Genomic DNA, 15,381 nt, shown 5'->3' on the forward strand with positions numbered 1-15,381 from the left:
ACAAACCGTTGGAAAATCTAACAAAAGAAAAGAGAGAGAAGACACACATAAGACAGAAACAACACGGGGATGTCACAACAGAACCAATAGAAACAAAAATGATTATAACAGATTACTACAAAGAGTTGGTCTCCAAAATTTGAAAATCTAGAGGAGATTGATAAAATTTTAGAGAAACATTACCTATCTAAATTTACACAGAGTGAAGAGATTAATAATAAAAGAAGACATTGATCAGGTCGTGAAAGAGCTCCTAACCAAAAATAATCCATGTCCAGATGGCTTCACTGGTGAGTTTTACAGAGCATTCAAGGAAGAGCTATCACCAATTCGAATTAAACTATTCCAGAATGTAGAAAAGGATGGAAAACATCCTAATACAATTTATGAAGCAAGCATAACCCTCATACCCAAACAAAAAAAACCCCAGACATCACTAAAAAATAAAATTATAGGCCAATATCCCTCATGAATATAGATGAAAAAGTTTTCAACAAAATCCTAGACAACATAATTCAACAACACATCAGAAAAATAATACATCATGACCAAGCGGGATTCATATCAGAGATGTAAGGAAGATTATATATTAGAAAAACAATCAATGTAATCCACCATATTACTAAGACAAAAAAAAAAAAAAAAAAAGAGGGAAAGAACCACATGATCATATCTTTTGAGACATTTTTATTAAAAAGTCAACATCTATTCCTGATAAAAACAAAAGGAATTAAAGGGAAATTGCTGAATATAATTAAAAGCATATATTAAAAACCAGCAGAAAGCTTTTCTTTGTGAACAGGAAGCAGACAAGGATGCCCTTTATCACCACTCCTATTCAATATTGTGTTGGAAGTCTTAGACAGAGCTATAAGGCAAGATAGAGAAATTAAAGGCCTCCAAATTGGCAAAGAAGCAGTAAAACTCTCTCTGTTTGCAGATGATCCTATATATAAAAAAAACACAAAAACTCAACAAAAACACTACTAAAACTCATTGGAAGATTCAGCACAGTGACAGCATAAAAGATCAGCATACGAAAATCAACCAAATTTCACTATGTTAATAACAACAGCACTGAAAAGGAAATTAGGGAAGGAACACCATTTACAACAGATGCCCAAAAGATGAAATATTTAGGAATAAATATAACCAGAGAAACAAAAGACCTATACAAAGAAAACTACAAAACACTACTAAAAGAAACAAAAATGGAAAAAATATACCATGTTCCTATATAGGAAGAGTTAGCATTGTGACAATGTCAATACTACCTAAAGCAATCTACAGATGTAATGTAATCCCAATCCAGATTCCAAAGACATTCTTTAAAGAGATGGAAAAAATATTGTAAACTTTGCATGGAAAGGAAAGAGACCCTAGATGAGCAAAGCACTCCTTAGTAAGAATAACCAAAGTAGAGGCCTCTCACTCCCTGAAATAAAAATTCACTACATGACTACAGTGGTCAAACAGCCTAGTAGTGGTACAAAGAAAGATACAGAGATCAACAGAACAGAATTGAGAATCCATAAATTAACCCATCCATATGCGGCCAAATGATCTTTGACAAATGTCCAAAGTACATTGAATGGAGAGCAGATAGTCTCTTCAACAGATAGTACTGGCAAACTGGAAACTGATCCGCCAAAAAATTGAAAAAAGACCTTTATCTCACACCATATACAAAAAAAACACAAAAACTCAACATGTATTAGAGACCTAAATGTGAATCTCAGAATTAAAGGGCTCATCAATGAAAAAATAGGGAGCAATTTACCCTTAAATCCAGTACAGAGTACACACAGTCTACCCAACATTGTGAGAATTGTACAAACCAAAGAAGACAAAATCAATGATTGGGACATACTAAAAATTAGAAACTAACGTGCATCAAAATATTTCACCAACAGAGTATAAAGGGAGCCCACAGAATGGGAAAAACATATTTTGCAGTGACATATCAGACAAGGGATTAATTTCTAAAATCTATAGGAAAAGACAGCACCTCTATAAGAAAAAGACAACCCAAATGAAAATGGGCACAGGACATGTATAAACACTTCAGCAAGAAGACATTTGCTTAGCCAACAAATTTATGAAAGAATGTTCACGATCATTAGCCATTTTTGTTGTTAAGTGCTATGGAGTCGGTTTCGACCCATAGCGACCCTGGGGGTTTCTGAGGAGCAGCTGGTAAGCTTGAATCGCCTACCTTGCAGTTCAAACGGCTTTGCAGTCTAGCACATTAACCTACAGCGCCACACCAGGACTTCCATTAGCCATTGTTGTTGTTGTTGTTAGGTGCCATTGAGTCAGCACCAACTCATAGCGATCCTATGCGCACCAGAATGAAACACTGCGCGGTCCATTAGCCATTGTTGTTGTTGTTGTTAAGTACCATGGAGTTGGTTCCGACTCATAGTGACCCTGCACAGGGTTTCCGAGGGAGCAGAGCGCCTCAGCTTTCTCCTGCGGAACGGCTGGTAGTTTCAAACTGCCGACCTTGAGGTTAGCAGCCCCATTCGTAACCACTACACTACCAGAGCTCCTTAGAAAGATACAAATCAAAACATCAATGAGACATCATCTTACATCCGCAAAAACAGTAAAGTTCAAAAAAGCAGAAGGCAATAAATGCTTGTGAGGATGTGGAAAGATTGGGTGGGACCCACCTACATTGCTGGTGGGAATGCAAAATGTTCCAACCACACTGGAAAACATTATGGCACTTCCTCAGAAGGTTGGAAACAGAAATACCTTATGATCCAGCAATTACTCTTGAAACTGTGGTACTTCTTTGTCAATGCATGGCTGCAGTCATTTCTGTATAGTCTTTAGTAACACTTTACTCACATGGGATATCAATGATATTGTCTGATGATTTCCACATTCCCTTGGGTCAACTCTCTTTAGAATGGGCAGAAATATGGATCTTGTCCAATCAGTTGACTAGGTAGTTGTCTTTCAAAGTTTTTTGGCATAGATGAATGAGTGCCTCCAGTGCTGCCTCACTTTGTTGAAAGGTTTCAATTTATATTCCATCAATTCCTGGTGCTTTGTTCTTTGCCAATGACTGCAATGCACTTTGGACTTCTGCCTTCAGTATCATTGGCTCTTGATGATCATATGCTACCTCTTGAAATAGTTGTACATCGACCATTTCCTTTTGGTAGAATGATTCTTTGCTTTCCTTCCATCTTTTTTTTAAGCTTACTGCGTCATTCAATAATTTGCCCAGTGAATCCTTATAGTGTAAGTCAAGACTTGAATTTTTTCTTCAGTCCATCATCTTGAGAAATGCTGAGCAAGTTCACTTCCCTTTTGGTTTTCTAACTACAGGTCTTTGTACATTTTGTTGTAATATTTGACTTTGTCTTCTCATGTTGACCTTTGAAATTTTCTGTTCAGCTACTGTACCTCCTCATTTCTTCATTTACTTTAACATCTCTACGCTGTAGAGCAAAATTCAGAGTCTCTTCTGACATCTATGTTAGTGTTTTTCTTTCTTGTCTCCTAAATAGCATCAGATATCAGCAAATTCCCAGTGGAGGAACTTGACTATATTTTCTTCATTTATTTAGCATTGGTTCCTATCAGCGCTACATAACCACATAACAGAATTGAGTGGAAGGCAACTGATGGTGATGGTGGGCTAATTATATTAACTATCTCCTGATGTGGTGCTGTAGAATAGGCACTGAACAAGTAACTGCAAGATTTGCAGTTCAATCCTATCAGCCACCCCTTGGACACTCTACAAAGGGTAGCTATGAGTTGAAACCAACTCGACAGCACTTAACAACAACAACAGTCACCATATATAGTTGCTATGGTAGTAATTAATGCAAATCCATTATTAATCTGCTTGCAACTACTTATTAAATTCTAGTTTAAACTTTTTTATTGTATTCTTCACTTAAAGTCAAATTGCATTGACCATTTTACTTAAGGAATGCATTAAATAGGTTAAATGTTGTTTTTAAGTGCCATCAAGTCTGTTCCAACCCATAGCGGTCCTGTATAGGGTTTCCAAGGAGAAGCTGGTGAGCTTGAACTGCCAACCTTGCAGCTCAAACAGCTTTGCAGTCTGGCGCATTAACCCACAGCACCACACCAGGACTAGGATTTAATATGTAGATGAAAGCAGATTAATAATGGAATAATATTAACTAAAAATTAGAATATTTTATTGAAACTACAACAACAGAGCACTGGTGGCACTGTAGGATAAACACTGCTTACTGAAAGATTGGTAGTTCAAATCCATAGCAGCTACACTAGAGAAATATGAGGTTGGTTGTTTCTGTAAAGATGTATAGTCTCTGAAACTATTTAGTGTTGCTATGAGTCAAAGTCAACTCAATGACAGTGTGTTCTTTTTAAAACAATGATTCATAACTTCTAAGAAAAATAAAACACACAGGGTTTTGGAAACAGCTAAAATATCATTGATCCAGCTTTAATGGCTCAAAGCATGTTCCCATACAATTTTAAATCTAAGCTCAAACACAGAGGAAATATATGTTTAAATTAAGTATTGAAGAATGGAAAATGTATTCCAGGAAGAATGAATTACAAAGATGTAGTCATTTGAGAATGATACAGATGGGTGCAATACAAGAACAATACATCCATTAGAAAATTACATTACATGCTAGTTTTACAAATTAATTTCACTTGTAATTATTCATATTTTATTTATTTTACTTATATATTTGCATGTATTTGTTTCCTGTTTTGATATTAGCATAAGGAAAGAAAAATGCTAGTCATTAGTATCAATCACAAAGGCGTAGGAGAGTAATTCATTTGTAAAACAGAATAAGCTTCTATAACAATATATTTACCCAAGGAGAAAAAAATTACTTACATAAAAATAGCAAACTGTTTTTAAGAAACATAGCCATAAAGGAAAGAAAAAGGCTCTATCTGGGAAACATAAATGAATGGATATTAGCTCTGACAAAAATATTTTTTTCCTGTGTTTATAAGCAATATTTACCAAAGATGACAGAAAAGATGTCAGTTTTAGTTAAACACTGCTACAGTCAAGAAACTTGGACATAAAAAATAGTACAGAAAAGCAAAAGAAGGAATGTAGGGCAATCCTAAAAAGTCTTATAATCAATCCTAACTCAATAAGAGAATATGAGTCGGAGAGGAATAAATGTAAATATATTTTATTCCTTTTTTTCAAGTTCACTTAAAATTGGATCTCTTCAGAGAAGAACTATTCTTTCCTGAAATAATTTTTTGGAAAACTAAATATTTAAACATTGGCTATTTTTTGCTTACCTAGTTTTATGCAAAGCATATCCAAATACACAACTGAGGAGGGGGAAAGGGTATAATCCCTAAGTATACCCTGTACAGGATCGCTATGAGTCGGAACCGACTCCACGGCACATAACAACAACAACATATAGAAGTTAAGGAAACAGAGACACCCGTAGCAGTCATAGTTAATATAACACATATAAGTGATATCCATCCTAAACCAAGTACATTAATTTCATCTTCAACCTAAGAGAAAGAATCCAACTGCCTCTTATGTGCTTGTGTGCTATCTAAACAATGAGAGGTAAATCACTCAAATCCTCTTTAATGTAACGAGAATGGAGAATCTTGCCACAGCTAGCTCAAAAAAAAAAAAAAAAATGATTGTGTCATACTCAAGTAATGTGTAAAACACAGACGATGTAAAGTTTGTTCTTTTGTGAGGACATGAAGGAAGTTTCTGCTCATAGGAAATTAATTTAGAACACTGTGTCTCAAAGAAAATCAGAACTGTACATGCATGGATAACTTTTTTTTCTTATTCTCCTTCTCCTTTCTCTCTTCTTAAACTCTCAGCAGAGAGTAGAAGACAGAAAAGGGAAAGATAAAATGTTATCTGAATTCTGTTTCCCCCTGGCAAGTAAATCTCTCTTTCATTTCCTATACACGACTCATTAAATACTACCTCTGTGTCTTCCACATGTCATTACCTCCTGTCTGCTGCTGAATTATCTATCTACCTCTTTCCCTAAATCAGCTTATTTCCCAATTACCTTCAAAAGCTAGATTCTTGTACAAGTTTTTCAAAAAAAAATCTCTGCTCTCATGTTCTGGATCCAGGTAGGGTCAAACCTATCCCAGCAACTAGTATTAGTGGTTGTTGAAGTGATACTAAGCATAGGTTGGGAAAGGCAAATGATACAGTATACAATTAAGGTCAAATTAAAAAAAAAAAAAAAAGATATTCAAAATAAAAAAGGCAAAGTTGAAAGACAGACTGTTTAATAACTGTTATAAAAGACTTTGATCTCCTGAGGCAAAAAGGAAAAAATAGTTTATCACCCTGGTCAGCTCAGTGAATGTTACATGAAAGTGACCAACTATCAGTTAAGAATAAGGGATTCTGTGCAATGACGTCAGTTAATCATTTCCAAACATTGTCCATAGGTCTGTATAAGCTTTCACTGTTTTGAAGGTTAAAAAATTAAACATACATATGAAAGGAAGCATAAAAGACTAATTTTTTTTTTACCATGACAATATTTATTCAAGTTAAAACACTTTACTGTATTTAGAGAGTATATATTTCTTTCTATAATTTGTGGGATAATAAATTATAATTTGAAATATTGTTTTGCTTATTTTCAACTTTGAGTCTATAAATTAAATATTGTAAGTCATTTTGCTAAGTTTTCCTCTCATCTGTATATATCAAAGGACTCTGTACATTTTAATGTATTCATTATGTGTATATAAAATGATAATCTTTTTATTTATTGCTGTCCCCCTTAACTAAAATATAAACTTCATTAAAGAAGGAAATTGACATGGCTTTTTCACATATCTGAGTACATCCTCAGTACCTCAGACTGTTCTAGAATATAGTTGTTGTTTTCTGGCATTGAGTAAGTTCTCATAGTATCTATATGTATGGTTCTGAGAGTATAATTTTCATGGGGGCAGAAAGCCTCATCTTTTTCCTGTGGAGTGGCTGGTGGTCTTAAAGAGCCAATCTTATGGATACTAGTCCAGTTCTTACTATATAGCTCTTCCAGTGCTGTTCCTGGCATATAAGAAAGCTTAAAAAAAAAAAATTGCTGAATAATTTTAAAAAGCATGATAGTGAAAACTTCCTGTGAAACATAAGAGATTTTTCACAGTTATTGTTTTTATGATATCCCCTTTAACAAAAATATAATTTTGTCTAAATTTCAACTTTGTGGCAACAGAGCCACTCTCTATCCAGAAAAAGAAACAGTGTAAAAGTAGTATTTTATAGTAACCCTAAACTCAATGGAATTAGTCTTGTAATCTAACATCCATTAATATTGTGGTTGTTGTTAGGTGCCATCGAGTCAGTACCGACTCATAGTGACCCTATGCACAACAGAACGAAACACTGGCTGGTTCTGGGCCAACCTGAAAGCTGTTGCCACACTTAAGCCCTTTGATGCTGCCATATTGCCAGTCCATCTTGCTGGAGGTCTTTCTCTTTTTCTCTGACCTTCCACCTTACCAAACATGATATCCTTCTCCAGCAACTGGTCCCTCTTGACAATATGTCTAAAGTATGAAAGATGAAGTTTGGCATCCAAGAAGCATTCTGGCTGCACTTCTTCCAACACACATATATTTGTTCTTTTGGCAGCCCATGGCATTCGCAACATTCTCCTCCAATACCATAACTCAAAAGCATCAATTATTTTATGGTCTTCCTTACTAACTGCCTAACTTTCCCATGCATATGAGGTTATTGAAAATACCATGGATTGGGTCAGGCGCACCTTAGTCCTCAAGCTGACATCTTTGCTGTTCAATACTTTAAAAAGGTCTTGTGCAGCAGTTTTTTCTAATGCAATGCATCATTTGATCTCTTGCCTGCTGCTTCCATGAATATTGATAGTTGATCCAAGAAGAATGAAGTCCTTGACAACTTCAATCCTTTCTCTGTTGATAAGAGTGGTATTTATTGTTTATTTACCACTACTCGTCAGTGTGTCATACTGTGATGACTTGTGAGTTGCTGTGATTCTGGAAGTAATGCCACCAGTATTTTAAATACCAGCAGGGTCACCCATGGTGGACAGGTTTCAGGTGAGCTTCAAGATGAAGACAAACTAGGAAAAAGGAGTTGCGAACTACTTCTGAATATTTAGTCATGGAAAACCTTATGAATAGCAGAGAAACATTCAATAGTAGCTTACATTTATTGAGAGCTCAATATGCTTCGTGTATGCCATGACTCATTTGATTCTTAATAAATTTTAATATAATTACTTTTTAAGTCTCCACTTTACAGATATCCTCTAATTTAGAAACTCCATCTGATCAATAAAACAACTGGCAATGAGGATGAGATGACGTTTGGCATGACTCCCACAGCAGAATACAGGATTTCTGCTTGGTGGTTCAGGTTTGATGATACACCTGTCTGACCCTCTCAACATTTCTAGACACCTCTGTTGTTTCTTTGAACTTCTAGCCTACATATTCCTATTTTTCACTGCCATAAGTGGAGTTTCCAGATTTTACAGAGGACACTGTTATCATGAGCAGGCAACACCAAAAATTGTGTTCATTATTGCCTTTACTGGTACCTTATGCTATACTGTTGTTGTTAAGTGCCATCGAGTCAGTTCCAACACAGCAACCCTGTTTAGGGTTTCCAAGAAGCACCTGGTGGGTGGGTTTGAACCTCTGACATTGCAGTAGGGAAAATGGTAGTATATCCAAAAATATAGAAAAGTTTGACAGAAGATATTTATACAGGGATATTTATTTTTATTGATAACACATTCATGATTGTGGTGTAGCATATAGAGGGCAAATTTATGAAAATTTCTTAGACATTACCAACCACCTTGAGGTAATGAATTGTTCAGTCTAGGAGATCAGGATCATAGTCTGGGTGACATCATATTCAACTGACATAACATAGCATACAAAGACAATGTTCTACATCCTACTTTGATGAAAAAAAAAAAAAATATATATATATACATATATGGTCTGGTACTTTAAAAGCCAAGGAGAGGGCATCAAAGGTACAATTTTTACTCTCTCCCTGTCCAGAGGAGAGAAGATTGCAAAATATGGAAGATGCTTGGAAACAATTAATTAGTCCAATGGACTAATGAACATCAGTATCCAGGACCCTAAGGGCAGAAATAATAGATAATGTCCAGCCACCACAACCAGCTTCTATTAAAGGGATCACATTAGAAGGCCAAAATGGGAGAAAATGTAGAACAAAACTCAAAATCATTTAAAAAAGACCAGGCTTACTGGACAAATAAAGACAAATAGAGCCCTGAGACCATGACCCTTAGTCACTCTTTAGATCTAGAACTGAAATTATCTCTGTGGCTCAATTTGCACCCAAGCAAAAACTAGGTATATAATGGGAAAACAACACTAGTGAGGTGTGAACACGATTCAAAGTCAAAAGGGCTGCATTCACCCAAGGACAAAATTGAGAATGTGTGAGAAAGAATGAGGAATGGAAACAAGAAGTACTTGAAAGTGAGATAAGTGATATTACATTGAAGGCATCCCAATCATTGAGATGAAATGAAGAGTATGGTTTGTTGAAATTAAAACTGATGATCTGCTCAATAAACTATCATTCAACTCACAATAGGTTAAAAAAAAAAAAAAATCAGTACTTCAATTTTTGAGAAGCAGTAGGGGACTTTATGTGTCCCAATTAACCCTTTGTTGATTATATGTGTTGAAAAGTGGCTTGGATCTTTAAAATTTTCTATGACTTATTTTGTATATCATATTGCTTTTTTCTATGTTTTGTGCATTTGACATATTTTTAAAAATACTTTCTTTATCCCAAAATAGTATAAATGGCCCATCATTTTTTTAATGATCAAGCTTCTGGGGGAAAAAAAAAGTAAACATGTTTTTTTCTCCTAATTGCCATACATTATATACTCACTACAATACTCTGACTTCATCTCTCATACCACTGAAACTATGGTTTTTGTGTCAATAATTTATAGTCATAAAATCCAAATGCTTAACAAAATGTTTAATTTAGCAACAAGAACCAAGTGTACTTTCAACTTCCCTTTAACATCTATCTTAGTCAGACTTTCTAGAGAAACAATAGTGGTTTACTTCAAGGGCTCATGAGATAGTGGTGACTGGCAAGTCAAAATTGTGTAGTTGAGTCTGGAATATATTCATTCCATAGCGTATGTAGTGGGCTGGAGTCCTCTATAGGCTTCCCTCCTATAATGTATAGGTCAGGTGATAGGAGAGTACATGATCAGAGAAGTAGGAGTTGGCCTAATGTCATGTCCAACAATTTGCTATGCTTCTTGACCCACATAGAGAGATTAAACCGGAGTAGGGGTGACGGAAGATTAGAAAAAAAGAAGGCACTAGTTACAAAATGAAAATAGTGAAGTTGATACTAGGTGAGACACAGCACTCTGATGGAGATACTGTGACTCAGACCTAGATTCAGCATGTTTATTATATATCAAAGGAGGTGCTAGGAGAAGGAAGAAAGAGCACAAAAACATCTGTTGTTATTGATACAAGCAGTAAGCAGGACTTCATCAGAAGAATGTAACTTGTGGTTGCTAAGGAGACAGATATAGGGCAACTAGATGTCTTTGCTGACTTGAACTGAAGGTCATACAAGGAAAAACCTTGCAAGTTCCCTGTCCCTTAAGGCACCCCTGCAAGTTCCTCAGTGGAGCAACTTGACCTGGAAACAGCCTGATTTTCTAGACCACAAGTGTTCAGTTGCAATCCTTCGGTTAAACCAATCCAAAGTCTGAGACCTTCAGCTCAAGTTGCTCCCAACAGTCTACCAAAATGACAATTTATAGTCTCAGGGCAGAGCATACAGTAAGAAAATTTCCTTTTCAAGTGGTTGATAGATTATATTACTTTGGATTACATTATAAAACATGATTCCATTAGATTACATCATAGAACAGCAATCAGTCTAACAGTTAGCAAAAACCAGGAACTATGGCCCAACCAAGTTTAAACATAAAATTAACGATCATAAATAACTTCACTCTCTCCTCTTTTCTTCTTAATGTCACATAGTGTATATACATTATTGTCTTATTTTTATCGGACTTAAAAAAGAGATATAAAACACTGAAACAATTGCTAAGTATTGCAAAATTATTATGGAATAAAAACAGCATAAGATAATTCTATTTTCAAAATCTAACATCATACCATAGTCTACAATTCTACAATGCCATTTCTGCACTTTATATATCTGTTACATAGATTAATATAGCCTGTATCACCTTAGACTTTATTTATTTACATTTGCATTATTTCTATGCCATTCCTCAAGGGATGAAAATTTCTTGAATATACAGACTCTATGTTTCTAACTGTTTTTACAGTTTTTGATATTTCATAGTTAAATAACATAAAAAAGTTCATAGAAAAAATATAAGAAATTTTTCATGTGTATAGTACATATCTGCATGTTTTTGAAAAAATACAATAAAATTGAATATCTTAAAAATTGTATCTTAAGTTTTAATCAATTTAAATAAGATACATAGGGGATTTCCTTATAGCTTAAAGTATTACACATTTTACAGAGAAGAGAAAATTTATAGTAATCTCAAAAATATTAATAAGAGAAAAAAAATTTTTTTTCTAAACATATTGTTGATTTTGGTGTTGGTATGTACATTGAGTTGATTTTTGACTCATAGGGACCATTTGTGATGAAATGAACCTACTCATAGTATTTTCTAGTTTGTAGTCTTCATGAAACAGATTACAAGGCCTTTTTCCTGTAGACCTGCTAGGTGGGTTCCACCCACCAAACCTTTGATTAGCAGCACAGTGCTTAACTGTTGCACTACCAGTGTTCCTTATAGATATCAGAACCTATATTAAAAACTAGAATAGAATAACAAGATATATAAAATAAAATAACAATATACCATATTTTTACATAAATAATGCAAGCTATAATTTTTTTCCCAACTGAATCCTCATGCCAAAATATTATCATAAGCATGTTATAGCCAAATTTTTACAGCAACTTGTGAAAAAAATTCAGTAAAAAAATACCTTGTGAGAAGGTATTGATGGCAAAAATTTAGTAATATGCATGCCATTTGTGTGAAAATTCAGTAATTACTATTTTAACTAAAATTAATGATTTATTTATTTTAATTATTTACCACATTAATGAGTAAAATAATAGTGCATAATATTTAAGTCAGAATAAAGCAGAAATCAAACTTAAAAAAATAATGAAAATAATTACAATTCATAAAGAACGATTGAAAAATGTATATAAACAATATGACAAGTACTGACTTGTTGACTCATAACATGCCTATAGGAAGAGTGTAACTGCCCCATAAAGTTCTAAGACTGTCATAATTATAGAAAAAGACTGCCATATTTTTATCTCATAGCACTTGACTAGAAATATCAAAATATGAAACTAAGTGGAAGGAGAAACAATTTTCAATATTTATTGGAATGATAAAATCACATTGAAATGTGATCTATCATTCCAATAGATCACAAAACTATATGGTTTGAGGGCGGCTTGCACCCCAGCACTCGCCTGGACGCCTTTGAACCCTGTCATTGGGTCTTTGCCTGGGGCCTTGGCTGTGCTGGAGGCAAGATGTTGAGGCGCAGCAGGAGAACCCAGAAGCTCAAACCAGACAATTGAAAGACACTGTCAAAAATGTGGAGAAGCATTTTGGAGATCTATGCCAAATCTTTGCAGCTTATGTGCAGAAAACTGCCAGACTGCGAAACAAAGCAGACCACCTGGTGAAAGAAACCAATGTGCCTGCCTAAACAGAGACCCCAAATTTAAAGCAGGGCCTGAAAAACTTTGTTGATAAATTTTCCAAACTTCAGGATTATCGACAAGCCGAGGTTGAAAGACTTGAAGCCAAAGTAGCTGAAGCTTTGAAAGCTTATGGAACCATTGTAAAAATGAAGCAGGATGACTTCAAGGCAGCATTAACAGCAAGGAATTGACAAGCTAAGCAGTTAACCCAGTTAGAAAGGACATGCCAATGAAACCCATCTGATCGACATGTTATTTTTGCAGCCAGAAACTGAATTGCCAAGAGCCACAATGGATGCTACCTGAACAACATGTCATCTGGAGGAAATGATTGACAACTTTGAAAAATAGAAAATAAAGGTTATAAAGACTATAGTTTAAGAATTTATCACTATTGAAATGTTATTTCACGGTAAAGCTTTAGCAGTCAACACTGCTGCCTACCACAATAGCAAAAAGATTCATGAGGAAAAAGATGTACAGGTTTTCTGAAATTCTCTGTATCCACCAGATATTCATCTCAATTAGATATTATAAGAGCAAATACAAATTCTCAACTTCAGAGATCACTGTCAGCTAAATGTGTATCTGGAATAGGACAGGTATCTTCCTGTCGGCTACATAAGGATCAACAAACAAATGATGAAGAGCTAGACATCAGAGAAGAAAATTAATTTTTATAAGCATACTTTTAATTCTACTTTCATATTAAAATGAATTAAAAATTTAAGATTACTAAATTATAAAATGTAATCTTAATCTGATACATTAAACCTCGAAATGCTATTAAAAGTGTAAAAATAATTAAAGAACATTTATACTGACCAAAAATGAAGGTTTTAAAAAATAACTATAGGGAAGACTTCTGGTTTTGGGGTGGGTACACAGAGACAGATACTGAAAGATCCTCTGCTAAAACCAAACCAAACCAAAACAAAACAAAACAACAGAGAAAAAACAGTCCACAGAACAGCTGTGAAGCTTTGGATCATGCTTAAGATTCTGGGAGCTAGATTCCCAATGCCCATCTGTGAAGAAATCTGCCTGTGGAAACCAAATTGGTAATTTCTGAATTGATCCAGCTGCAGGGGTCTCCAGCCAGAAATGCTCAGGCCAGAGGGCGGGACCACAGCCAAGCATAAGCAGTGACTCAGCACTAGAAGCCACAGAGCTATGCAGTTGGAGAGAGGGGTGTGACTTATTTCTCATCTTTCACTTTTAATTTTTCATGTATCTTTCCTCTTCACTCTGATCACGCCCTGACTGCCCAGCTCATACACCTTCAGGTGGGCAGGAACACTCACCTAAAAGTGTGCACCCACAGTTTCCCACTAGCACAGAGAGGAAACCCACAGGCTTTTTCTTATGATGATTGACTATGAGACCCTCCCCCACAGTTGACCTGAGCAGGACCCTTTATCCATGCCTGCACAGAAAGGCCAATAGACAGTGTCAATCACAATTTTATATTTGTTTTTGATTGGTGGTTTCTGTCTCTACTTTTATATTGTTTCTATCTTTGGTAATTTTGGCCTCACTCTTCTCTCAGGGGTTGGACCATTCTTCCCCTACCTTTCCCAATAAGAGACAGCAACTGTGCCCATATAGCCAAGCTACAAGCATACCCTATAATACCCCACCATTTGGACAAGAGCCAAAAACCAACTACTAGGCATTACACGTGACTAGGGATGACTATCTCGAGATCATATCCACCAGGAGACACTCAGCAAGCTTAACAACAAAGCAACATACTTCCATTTAACCATTAAAAACCCACATAACAGCTGAAAATATTCAAGAATACACATTTTAAAATCTAAACACATGTCCCAAATAGAAAAAAAAAATAATAATAATAATATTAATAACAGAGACAAATGAGCTGGAAGCAGACACAGAATTTCCAGTAGAAGTGCAGACTCTAGATATGCCTGAGAAAGAATTCAAAAGAATGTTATGGAAATAAATTCAAATGCTCTGAAAAGAGTTGGAGGGAAATAAGGAAGAAGCCAGGAAATTGATATAGGAGCAATCAAACATGATAGATACGGCATTGGAAACAATTCAAAATCTCCAAAAATAGGTGCAGATAATTAATAATAAAATATCAGAAATGGACAATACACTGAAAGGGCAAAGGAATAGAATGGAAGATATGAAAGCCAGAACCAGCAAGCTGGAAGACTAACCACTCAATAATGCTAAGATAGAGGGAAAGCAGAAAAAAGGATGAAAAAATATGAAGAAAGTCTAAGATTCATGCTGGATAACAGGAAGAGTAATAACTTTAGAATTATTGGCATTCCAGAACAGGAAGAATTACAGAAGTCCATAGAAGAGATAGTAAAAGAGCTTTTTGAAAGAAAATTTTCTAAACATCTAGAAGGATGAGAACATAAACATTCAAGAAGATGAACAAATCCCAGGAAGTATACTCCCCAAAAGAAAATCACTAAGATTTATCATAATCAAGCTCTCCAAAATCAAAGACAAGGAGAGAATCCTAAAAGCAGCCATGGAAAAGAGAAGTGATACCTACAAAGGCAAACAAATCAAAT

The 15,381-nt window shown here is 35.1% G+C and overlaps 1 pseudogene; it reads left to right on the forward strand.

Annotated features, from left to right (window-relative positions):
* The window catches only part of LOC102827388, a 144,727-nt pseudogene extending 131,233 nt beyond the window's left edge, over window positions 1-13,494 (forward strand).
* The last annotated feature ends 1,887 nt before the right edge of the window (window positions 13,495-15,381 follow it).

This window comes from Chrysochloris asiatica, unplaced genomic scaffold (genome assembly GCF_000296735.1).
Source record: "Chrysochloris asiatica unplaced genomic scaffold, ChrAsi1.0 scaffold00043, whole genome shotgun sequence".
Classification (NCBI taxonomy): Eukaryota; Metazoa; Chordata; class Mammalia; order Afrosoricida; family Chrysochloridae; genus Chrysochloris; species Chrysochloris asiatica.